Here is a 12,283-nt window from a genome sequence, read left to right as displayed (position 1 = left end):
TTGCAGATAGCAATGAGTTCTAATATTTTTATTTAAAAATGTAATCAAATTGGAAGAGCAAGTTATAAACAATTTAATGAATAATTTAGGGTAAAACTGTATCTCTTCTCACTGAACATTGATTAGCTATTGCATTAATCCAATAATTGAGATGTTTTGCTTTTTTATTGTCACTTTTATCACACGGCAGTATCTATTTTGAATTAATCAGTGACATTGTCAGACAAAAAGGCTTCCAACATTTAAAAAAATCTTATGCTTTTTATGTGAAAGACCTTTTTATATCTTGGCAATGTAATATAATTCTGCTGCACTAAAGGTAGAGGAGAGATATGTGTGCCATTTTTGAATGAAATATTCATGTTCAGACTTTTTTTTTTTTTTTTTTTTTTTTTGCTTTTTCTTTTCTTTCCTTTTTCATTTATATGATAAGATGAGATTTCTCTTTTGGTAAAAAGAGAAATTGACCGGGTCTTTAACAAAGGATTTTTCACACCAGTTTTGAAGCTTTATCTCTGTATATCAGCTTATATCTTCTGCAGCTGTTCCTACCAGTACCATAGATAAATAAGTGAAATCAGTAGCAAGAGAATTGTTCTTTATAGATTGAGTCCTGCATCAGGTTGGCACTATCACCTCTTTGGGTCATCACCTTTTTTATGGTGATTGGCATATCTGATCTGACATTTTCCAGCCTGCCTTTCCATTGGCTGAATTTCTCTGTTAGCCCTCCCAAAGGCACAACCTTGGACCCTGTGCTTTGTCCAACAGCTGTGCTTCTCAGGAGTAGCTAAGCATTTTCATGAGGAAAGGACAGAGAGGTTAGGAAAAAGTGTCAATCATCTCTAGTTCTATTGCATTCCCCACTGCCCTGGAGATAAAAAGAATATCATTTAGGTGACTTCGGCATAAATACTATTATGTTCACTTATGTCTAATTGTACCATCTTGTCTGGCCTGGTCCAATTAATATAATTTGTGGAATCACAAGTCTATTTCAAAATATATATTAATTAGGAGATTATTGTAAATAAATATATATGTGATGATGAAATAAACCTTTTAGAAACTAATCACATAGAGTTCCTAAACTACTTTTACATATGTCATTATACTTTTATAAAACTATTATAAAAGATAATGGTTTACTTTAGGAATAGGACTTTGTATATTCTATAAAGGAAGGTTAATCACTAAAACTTGCCACCAAAATTCAACTGATTAAATTAGAAGATCTAATTGACTTTATTCAATGATTCATGAACAGGTAACATCCCATCTAGCACACAGAAAGGAACTTCAAGGAGCTATACAAAACAGAAGACTTTTAAACAAAGACTTTCAAAGACTTTAAAGGTGGGAAAAGGAGGTTTCTGGCAAAGAGTGGATTGTTTCAGGCACAGTCTCCTTATCTCACTAGAGCTAACCGGGTAATTCCAGACTGTGCTAGTTAAAGATCACCTTTCTGGGACAGGCTGAAACTGCAGTTAGGTTGGGTATTACGTATTGGTTTGCTGATGTGGGGCTTAGCAGGAGTGACTCCATTAGGGCCTGGTGTTTCTTTCTGTCTTTAACAAGCTCTAAAGCAAACAGTCTTTCCCCAGTGACAGAAAGGAACCTTTCGAATGCTAACATATATTTGAAATTAGTATATGAAAAGATTTGTAGCCCCGTACATAGATTGCCTAGAAATGTATGCTTAAAGATGAAAAAGTAAGATACACACAAATCAGTTGGAAATAGCGGCATATTTTTCTGAATTGTTTCATATGATTTTTCCTTGGTAATATGAAGTAAGCATTGAGCTAAAATTTATTTCTACTTTTATTGATAGAGTTTTGTTTCCAAAGTATTAAAATATTCAAAGTAAAGAATAATAGAAATTTATTGAAGACATAGGAAATCATAAAAACCCACTGATGTGAAATTATGTCACATCCAAGCAAATATGCTTTTGTGAATGTCTGCATTTTAGCTATATTTTCTTGCCTGAAAATTTTCAATAGCCACACAAATTCATTGTAATCACAAAAGCATTTAAGAAAATTAAGTTGCAATGTAGCACAAGTATTTTATCTTTTACAAAAAAAAAGTTTCTAAAATGATCTCAAGGGATTGCGTTTCTTTTCTTTTCATAAGGATTCTTAGCAAATCTGGTGGGGAAACGTTTACCATAAACACACTAGTAACTTTGATGAAATAAATTATTTTGCTATCGGGGGTAGGAGAGGAGGAAAAAGCCTGTTCACTTTGTTAAGGAGCTGATCTACAATGCATCAGCTGTCATCTGCGCTGTCCCCGTTTGACAGTTCAATACCTCCTCATCTTCTGAGAATGGCATTGCTGAACTCTGAGTAAACGGTGACTGTATGCAAACTGTCAAAGGGAGCCTGACATATCATTAGTACTGACCTCCATGATGACAGTCACAACTTGAAACCAACAGCACAGCTAATTTTCATTAGAGTTCAAATTAATCTCTAAATCTTTCCATCCCGGACTGTGCAAAGCAAGTCCCAGAAAGAAGGCATGTGATGAACTGTGTGATAGACGGACATAATCTTAATGCTTAGGAATCCTAACATAAAAGTCTGCATTCTAAAAGGCTTGTGCGATTATTTTCATAACTCAGGCAAAATGCAGCCTTTGCGACCAACAGTGGGATTAAATTAGTGTGTGGTAACTCACAGCAAGTATTACAAATTGCCCAATCTCAGCGGCACTGCGGCTTTAATACCCTCCGAGCTCAGATGCTTCTGAGGCACGCAGGTATGGCGTGGCGTGCCAAGCTCTCCGACGCTTCTTTGCCCAGCTGCTCCCTGGCCTTACTTCAGCATGAAGTGCGTGGGGAAATGCACAACACGTGACCTCCAGTGTGAGAGAGCCAGCAAGGGAACAGGACCAGCAAGTGTCATATTGAAAACACTGTGCAGTGATGCAAATGCACCAATTTTCTGGCGTTTGCTCTTCAGATTTCAAGAAGTCACAGAGCTAGGTCATCTGGGGGAAACAATCCTCCTCCTAGCCCCAGAACCTTAATGATCACACATGACCCATCCTCTCACCCTGGGAGAGTCAAACCAAATGACCCTTGGTCCTGACAAAGCCTGTTTACTAAAGCCATCAACACATTCGGCTTCAAGTTGTCAAGTCATACATCCAGCATATGTGATTCTCTGAGTATTTGTTCAACTCCATCTGGGGGAAAATGCATTTTAAAGATTAAAGGATTGATTTCAAATATTTAAATTGCCTATTTCTGTATCTTAATATATAAGTTGATTTCTTACAGAACAAGCCAAATTTTCCCAGAAAAGTATATTGGGCATCTTTCCAAGAGGATTAAATCTTTGAGGTAGCCCTGGTCCTGTTGCTAAAATTACTGCCTCCGTGCATTAAGTATTGGCCTGTTTAGTAGCTCTGGGTATGCAGAAATAGGTAAGCCACAATACGTACTGGAAAACAAGCTCAAAATCTGAGACATTAACTGTGGGATATTGAAGGGCAAGATCAGCCAACTAAATTGGGAGTTTAGCAATCAGATATGGAATAGTTCATTTTGTGCAAAGGCTCTGGACAGCTGGTGAGGGAAAGTGGCAGAGCTACAAACAGTGACAGGCTCTGGAGACAGTGACTACATTAGCAACAGTGATGTATATACAGTGACTCATTTTTTTTCCACTTTCAGCCATCCTCACATAAATAGCAACAGCATCAGCAACAATAACTAAGCTGAGATATGAAACATCAATGATATATTTTACATTTTCTCAACATTGGGACATTTGTCATAACTTAATGGAAGCCACATGGCATAGTAGAGAGAGCACAGGGTTTTGAAGTCATACAGACTATGGTTTCAATCTTGCTTTTTGATCCTTCCTGGTTTTGTGACCTTGAAAGGGTTAAACTCTTTTATTATCAGTTCTTCTTCTGTAAGATAGTGATAATAACCTCCAAGTTACTTACCTAAGTATGGATTAGAAATGATATATGTGAATAGAGAGTATCGCTGGCGTATCAAGTGCTGATTATAGATTTTGCTTGGTGAGGCTGGATTTCTGGAGAGTATTATTTTCTGCTCGATGCTTGAACTAAAATTTAGGTAACGGCTAACAGGTTAAGACTGTTTTGACTTGAATTTTGTGTTTTGAATATTTGGGTTTCCCCCGAAGTACAATTACCTGTGTCAAAAGTAATTTAAACTTTTTATTTACTCAATTTTATTTTTCTCATAAAATTGAGGATAACTAGTTAATGGCACATGTTGACCACAAGGAGGAGCTCAAGATTCCTTTATCCTCTCACTCATTCCCTTAGAATGGGATAAATCAAAGGACAGCAGAGGTCCAGGTGTCATGGGTAAGTTTGTCTCTGTCTATACCTTAAGACTGTCATGCTGTCCCATTGCAGCTTCTCTTCAGCTTCATCACACTGGAGCTGTAACCTCTGAGGTAATTACAAGGTTATTGGATTAAGTGAAGGCCTCTTTCAATATGAAGGGCTACATCTCTCAGAAGGCCTTGCATGGGGAGAATTCATGTAGTTGTGCTCCAAATCCTGAAGAGGGAAAACACTTTTTATTTTCTTTACTCTTCTTTGATCTGGTCTTTTCTTCCCCCTGGAGTAGTAATTTTTTAAGAACTATGATCTGGAAATAGGTTTAGGGAGAAAGAGATCAAGTAGGTTGCTTGACCTACTTAGTTGCCTTGTTTCAATGACAAGAATCTTTGCTATCCTACAGAGATCAGGCTGATGACACACAAGGAGATTTCATCAAGAGTTGTGTTAGTATAAGCTTTACTTGCAACTTAATACTACAAGAGATCGATTGCTGCATATTTGAGCTTTCAGGATCCTAGATCAGGATGCCAGGCAAAAAAATCATTCTTTACCTTAGTCTCTTCTTACAGGCAGCCATAGTGCATCCTCAGAACTTGGGTTCAAATCATGGCTCTGCCATTTGTTAGTTGTATGAACTTGGGTAAATTCCTTACTCTTCATGTGCTTGTTTCCTGATCTGTAAAATTAAGATTATAAAAATACATTTCTCATAAGGTTGTTAATTCATTTATTTATCAGATATTGATTGAGCCCCTGCTAGTTGACAGACACTGCTCTAGACTTTAAAATATGATGTTTAACAACAAGCACTTGGTCTGCACAAGCTAGGTTCTAATGAAGGATATTGACAATAAATGAATATATACATTCAATAAATGAATTATATATATTTAATATAAATATAAAGTAAATATATAATTAAATATAAATATATATATATATATTTCTGTCTCTCTCTCAAAAATGAATATAAATTTAAAAAAATTACCTGAGCAAAGGGGAAAGTGTAAGTGATATGGTCAGAAAGGGTCAAGAGACAGATAATGAAATGTCCTTTTGGGCCATTGAAAGAAATTCGGCTTTTATTCTATGTATGATGAGAAGGTATGTCCCTTTGAGCAGAAAGTGACCCAATAGGATTTCCATTTTGATGACATGTGGACAGTGAAACTTAGGCAAGTCCAGATTGGATGCACAGAAACATCGGAAGTTATAAAAGTGGCCCAGCCAATGATTATGGCTTGGACTGGGGCATACGTGTAAACATAATGGGGGAAGAAAGAGATTAGAAATATATTTGAATAGTAGAGCTAACAGAAGTTTCTCATGGATAGATGACATGTAGGGTAGAATATGAAAGAAATGTGAATGTGAAGTTTTTGCCTAAGAATGAATGGCAGTGCTAGGAGAGAGGAAGAATAATACGTATATCAAGAGTTCCTCTGAGGTGCTTGCTTAACATCAGAGTAGAGATTTTAAGAATATTCTGATAATTACTAAAGTCTTAAAACCATGTTTTACACATTAGAAGAACTCAAAGAACCATAGCTATTATTTCTATTTCAATTTCTGCTTTATCATCTGACATAATATTGACAGAGAAGGTGAATATGTGCACAGATCAAGGATAAAAGTGCTGCATGGGGACAATAGGGCTACAGTACTGAGAGCTGAAATTATTCTGGATGAAATCCCCTGTCTTAGTAACAGCATCTGGCATTTGCAGGATTAGCATTTATTAAGCAGGCTGGATGTATGGAATTTAGGGATTCAGATGTGCCCTGGTCAATTCTTTATGGGCCTCACTGGAGACAAAATTAGATGAATAGAAGCTATCTTTATTTTTAAGTAATTGTTCAGAGGAAAAAAAACACACACACACATACCTGGATAAAATTTTTTACTGTATAGACCACCGACTGTTTTTTCTTCCTGTATAATTGAAACTATTTCTATCTTTAGGTCTAGTAGAATATATTCTTCCAACTCACCTAGGATCCTTCTAATATTGTCCATGGTGCTTTTGAACATGAATAACTTTGTGTCAAAGACTATTGCAGAGAATTTCAACTAGCTTTTTAAGTTATATTTTAATATTTTAAATAGAGAGGGTAAAGTACTTTCAATATAAATGGAGATATGGGTACTAAAATTATTTTGAGTATATATTAGGAGACATTTTTAACACAGAAAGACCTAGAGAACAAAATCATGGGTAGTTATGTCCCTACCACAGAACATTATCAAAGATAAGCATTTTTTCCATAATCACTTCAGAATTTTTTGAAGAACAAAACTCTATAGGCACAGTTGAAATCCCTTATGGTTGTCTCCCAGGTCTCATTCTTGTTGACTACCCCAAAGAGAAAAATTACCTTGATTTGGAGTGTAGTTTTTCTTACACATCTTTCTAACTTGTGTTATATAGCTATGTATTCAAATACAGACTTTAGTATTTTTGCAGGTATATGGCTTTATCTAAAGAGTAACAGTCCACACCTTAATCATTTGCACTCAACCTTATACTTGTAAAAGTTATCCATTTTGATACATATACCTTTTGGCCATTTATTTTCATTTTTGGAAATATGCTGTAATGCATTAATATAGCATATTACTTCATTCTCCAGTTTGTAGGCTTTTAAGTTGATATAGTTTTTCAATATTAAAATGAAGTTGCAAAGAATTTTTTCCTATATAATCTCCTTGTGCACAAATTCACTATTTCCTCTCAGGCACAGACTATTCCCAGTGTGATACAAATGGATTTGAGTATATCAATATAGTTGTGCCCTTGGGCCTCTGAGCAGCTGGTGGCAAAGGAGAAGGAGCCTCCACATGTTGCCTCCTAGAACAGCTTAATTTATTTATAGGTGATCCTTCAACAGTATGGGGTTAGGGATGCTGACCTCCCAGACAGTAGAAAATCCAGGTATAACTTTTGAGTCCCCTAAAACTTAAGAACTACTAATAGCCTATTGTTGACCAGAAGCCTTATTGATAAGATAAACAGGCAATTAACAGATATTTTATATGTCATATATATCATGTGCTGTAATATTATAATAAAATAGAGAAACAAAAATGTTAGGAATATCATAAGAGAAAACACATTTACAGTATTGTACTGTATCAAAAAGCATCTGTGTGTAAGTGGACCCATGTAATTCAAACTCATGTTGCTCAGGAATCAACTTTAGTAGGTGTTCAAATATCATTCAGACATGTTTTATGGCAAGGTAATATTTGGGAAACACACATTCAGCTTATGTAGCTAAAAATGGAATTTGTAGTAATCGGGTGTGCAGAACAGAGTTGACATGGCAAGACTGAATGTTATCTTTTCAAAGGCCTGCTTATGAGGTTGGTCCTTACCTGACATCTGACATCTCTGAGAACTTGGATTCCAGGACGTTTTCACCACTCCCAAAACTGATAAAAGCATTTCACTGTGCCTAAAATATTTGTATAAACAATACAACTACTACTGAATACCTGCTTTCCGTCTGGGGTTCTAGAATTTTGGTACATGCTGGGCAGAAGACAGTATGTGGCTGGCCTCCAATAAAAACCCTGAGCACTAAGTCTCTAACAAGCTTTCCTGAGAGATACCCTTGTGTTGTCATAAGTCATAGCTTTGAGAGCTATGTGCATCCTCTGTAATGCCACTGGAAGAGGACTGCAACCTGTGACTGGTTTCTGCCAGATTTCATTCATGTGGCTTTTCACTTTGATGATTTTACTCTGTATTCTTTTTGCTGTAACAATCATAGTAATGAGTATGATTCCATGCTGCGTCCCGAGAGTCCTCCTCTTGGAGAATCATCAGATCTGGAGGTGGTCTTGGGGATTTCCCAACATGGAATATTGCTACATTATTCTTATTGTGAGAGATTCATTCAAAACATTTCTGGTTTGTGACTTGTAAACCACGTGTGATGTGTTCTGTCTTGCAACTCGGAAGATCCTAATTCTTTTTTTTTTTTTTTTTTTGAGAGAGAGAGAGAGAGAGAGAGAGAGAGAGAGAAAAGTGGAAGAGGGAGAGAAAAAGAATCCCAAGCAGGCTCCATGCTCACCACAGAGCCCAATGCAGGGCTCAATCCCACAACTCTGGGATCATGACCTAAGCTAAAATCAAGAGTCAGATACTCAGCCTACTGAGCCACCCAGGCACCCCTGAATATTCTGATTCTTTATCTGGATCCCAGAGCTTTCAGTGCAGATCCTCTGAAAAAAAGGAAGCTTCTTCTTGGTGGGTGCCCTTATTAGTGAGCAAGCAGCCAGGCTTCAGTAGGGAAGCTGAGTGTGTGGGCCATCTGTTACATCCTTTGCTTTTCTGTGCACCCCTTATGATTCACTTGTTTCATTTCACATCATAATATTTTTCCACTTCAGGAATTTCCTTATGGCTTGATTTCAAGCCACTTCTGTAACACCCCTCCTTTCCATTACTATTAATCATTATTTAATACTTTGCTTATAATTATCTCTGTACTTCTCAATAAGTACCCCAAAGATGAACTGTCTTTAAATGTCTTTTAAAAAAGAATATTTTTGTCTCATTAGTTTAATAATATCATAAATTTAACTGATTCTTTTCTCAGTGTATTCACTTTTCTATTCATTGTACTTACTGAACTAAAGATAGATAGGTATATATGTATGTATATATGTATATGTATCATACTACATACATACGTACAAAGCACACTCTAGAACATCTCAAGCAAATGCTCATATTTTGGAAAAGCACTTAGATTGACGAGTTAAATATCCTCATCTCTTAAAGGATTAATTGCTGATTACTTAATTAAGTATTTAATTTAATTAAGAGGCTTTACTTGGAATAGATACATTAAAAACACCTGTTTGGATTTTCACTGTTGCTTTTGTTTCCGAGAAATCTTGTTTTGCCAATATTTTGATATGAAAAGTGATTTCTAACCAAAGAAGCCTCTCAATTAAATTTTTTTCTTAGAAATAATAAGGAAAATGGAAGAATAACTTTTGAAGTTAGTCATTATATTTTTGTCTTAAAAAATTTTACCCAGACTTCAAATTTTGCTCTCTACAAAATGCTCTGAGCCACATTATTCAAGGTAATGTATTATCATTTCTGAGAGTAAATTTGGCAGCTTTGGTAGGTTCTTTAGTTGTTTCATAGCACATAAATGCATTTAGCAAGTAACATCCCATAATAAGGTTTATTTTACCAAGTAGGTTATAGATTCCTGGACGATAAGGAGACATGATATAAGGAGCTAAGGTAGGGTGTCATAATGATGCCTGGCCTTGTGATAGATGCACAGCAGCTGGACACACACACACACACACACGCACACACACACACACCACTGCTAAATATATAAATAGGGGGATTACTGTTGACAAAAGAATAGAAAGTATATGATTTTTTTTTTTAACTTCATCAATGAGTCACCAAAGGGAAGACATCTTATAATGACTTTTTTTCTAAAGTTTCCAAGTTTGGACCAAACTTGTCCCAGACACCTCATCTGGGATCACTAGGGCCTGGGAAAGTCAGTAGGCTACTCTGACTTCCAGACTTGTAAAAATGATGATGCCTCATTCTTAGAAGTGATTTTTCAAAGAGTTCTCATCCAATTTCACTTTCAAGGCTTGCTTGCTGTGGTCCATCCCTCTTCTATTTACTGCACAGCATCCACTTAGATACCCTGCAGTAATTGTTAATGTAACTGCTATTGAAAAAATAGCGCTGCCAAGGGATAGAACACATGTTGCCTGCATTAGAACTTACTTAAAAATCAAGTGTTTTGGATGTCAAAACCAGTACAAACCTTAGGGACCTGACACTTAGATATTAATTCTTTGCCATTATGAGATAAATGCTTCAAGCAGAGTCAGAGATTTCTAGATGGTCCCATAAAAGAAAATATTACATATTAAAGGTTAATAAGTAGGTAGGACTTTTTATTGTGTACTTCACTGGCAAAGGTGAAAAAGAAATGAAAATAATGATGCATTTTTTGAAAATATAATGAAATCTGGAATAAAAAGATAGATTTGTTTTAGTGTTGTCATGGGTGCATTCAACTCATATGAATTTGAGTAAAATAGTTTACTGAGTGTCAATGAATCCTATAATTTTAGACAGGAAGGAGCTAAATTGAAAACCTACTTTGGAGATGTCAAAATTTTTTGAACATGAAAATCTTTTAATTTTTTTTTTAATTTTTTTTTTGACGTTTATTTATTTTTGAGACAGAGAGAGACAGAGCATGAAGGGGGGAGGGGCAGAGAGAGAAGGAGACACAGAATCGGAAGCAGGCTCCAGGCTCTGAGCCATCAGCCCAGAGCCTGACGCGGGGCTCGAACTCACAGACTGCGAGATCGTGACCTGAGCTGAATCGGACACTTAACCGACTGCACCACCCAGGCGCCCCAAAAAAATCTTTTATTTTAAAACATCAAACAAAAAGGTTGTGTTTTCAATGCCTGATAACTTACAGAACATTTAAATATTTTTTAAGCTAGTATAATTTCAGTAGTGTTACTAAGTGTATACATACCTTTTCAAGATATTTTCTCTATTATGTATACACTCAGCACTTGGAGCATATGTGGATTCACCAACCACTTGAAATTACACCATTACCCTCCTCTTCTTCACTCCTGTAAAGTATCTGATCAAAAAGTTCAGACCCATGATTTAGAATAAGAAAAATCTGAAATCCAGGAAGTAAGTGATTTACATATAACTATGGATGTTCTAATAAAAAGACAAAGCCAGGACTCAATATCAGGTCTTCTGATTTTTAAGACTGCTTCCTGGGGTGCCTGGGTGGCTCAGTGGGTTAAGCATCCAACTCCGGCTTAGGTCATGATCTCATGGTTCATGGGTTCGAGCCCCATGTCAGGCTCTGTGCTGACAGCTCAGAGGCTGGAGCCTGCTTCAGATTCTGTGTCTCTCTCTCTCCTTCTCTCCCTGCCTCTCCCCTGCTCATGCTCTGTCTGTCTGTCTCTCTCTTTCTCACTCACACACACAAATAAATAAACATTAAAAAAAATTGAAAAAAAGAAGATTCTGCTTCCTGAAGACTAGTCCTTTGCATTAAGGATATTGTTGTATAGCCAGAAAGGCATGAATAAACTTTAGTCTGGCTGGCATTTCAAAACAAGGAAAATGCTATTACTACAATCAAGGTCAACTTAATCTGACCTTTTACTTTGTAGTCTAGGTAATGAGGTCCTTCCCAGAATGGGAAGAAATGGGTATGCCAAGAGGAGAGGAAGAGCAGAGGAAAATACCACTGGTCCCTTACAGTCAATTATCCTTTGTTTTCCATATCTGCTCTGGCTTATTTATTTCCACTCAGTACTGGTCCCTGAGAACAGTAGCTCCAAAAGAGAGGGTCTTCTTACTAAGGGTCTTTCTGCAATACTGTTATACCCTCATTATACCCCATTACAGCCAGGGGTAAGTTTGTGTGGTGAGGTCTGCAACTTTGTACTGAGAGTTTCTGTTCTGAATTCAGTAAGAGAAAACAGCAGGTGATACACTATTTTATTCAGTTCTTTAAGTACGGAGGTATTGGTGGACAAAGATTGTAACTAACTATAATAGGTGTGGCTTAGAGAACTATACATGGTAGCTACCCACTAATATTTAAAGGCTGAGCAGCCCAGGGGCAGAGTGTAAATTTAGCCAGATTAAAACAAGTAGGCAGGGGGAGGAAATATTATTAAAACAAAACATCATAATTCAAATGGAGAGAAAAGATGACTCTACCTGTAAATAGTAGATTAAATAAGCAAGTAATATGGTGAGGTGGAGGTCAGATGGAAAGATACTTCTTTTACGGGAGGCTCCTGTTTTGGGAAAGGAGTTTTCTGGGATATGGGGTAGGCAATATTAAGAGGTTCATTGAAGTCAGGAAGAGATAGAGAACACAGGTTA

The sequence above is a fragment of the Panthera pardus genome, unplaced genomic scaffold (assembly GCF_024362965.1).
Source record: "Panthera pardus isolate Hobbes unplaced genomic scaffold, ASM2436296v1 HiC_scaffold_11, whole genome shotgun sequence".
Classification (NCBI taxonomy): Eukaryota; Metazoa; Chordata; class Mammalia; order Carnivora; family Felidae; genus Panthera; species Panthera pardus.
The sequence above is the reverse complement of the archived record's forward strand: the minus strand, read 5'-3'. Positions refer to the sequence as shown.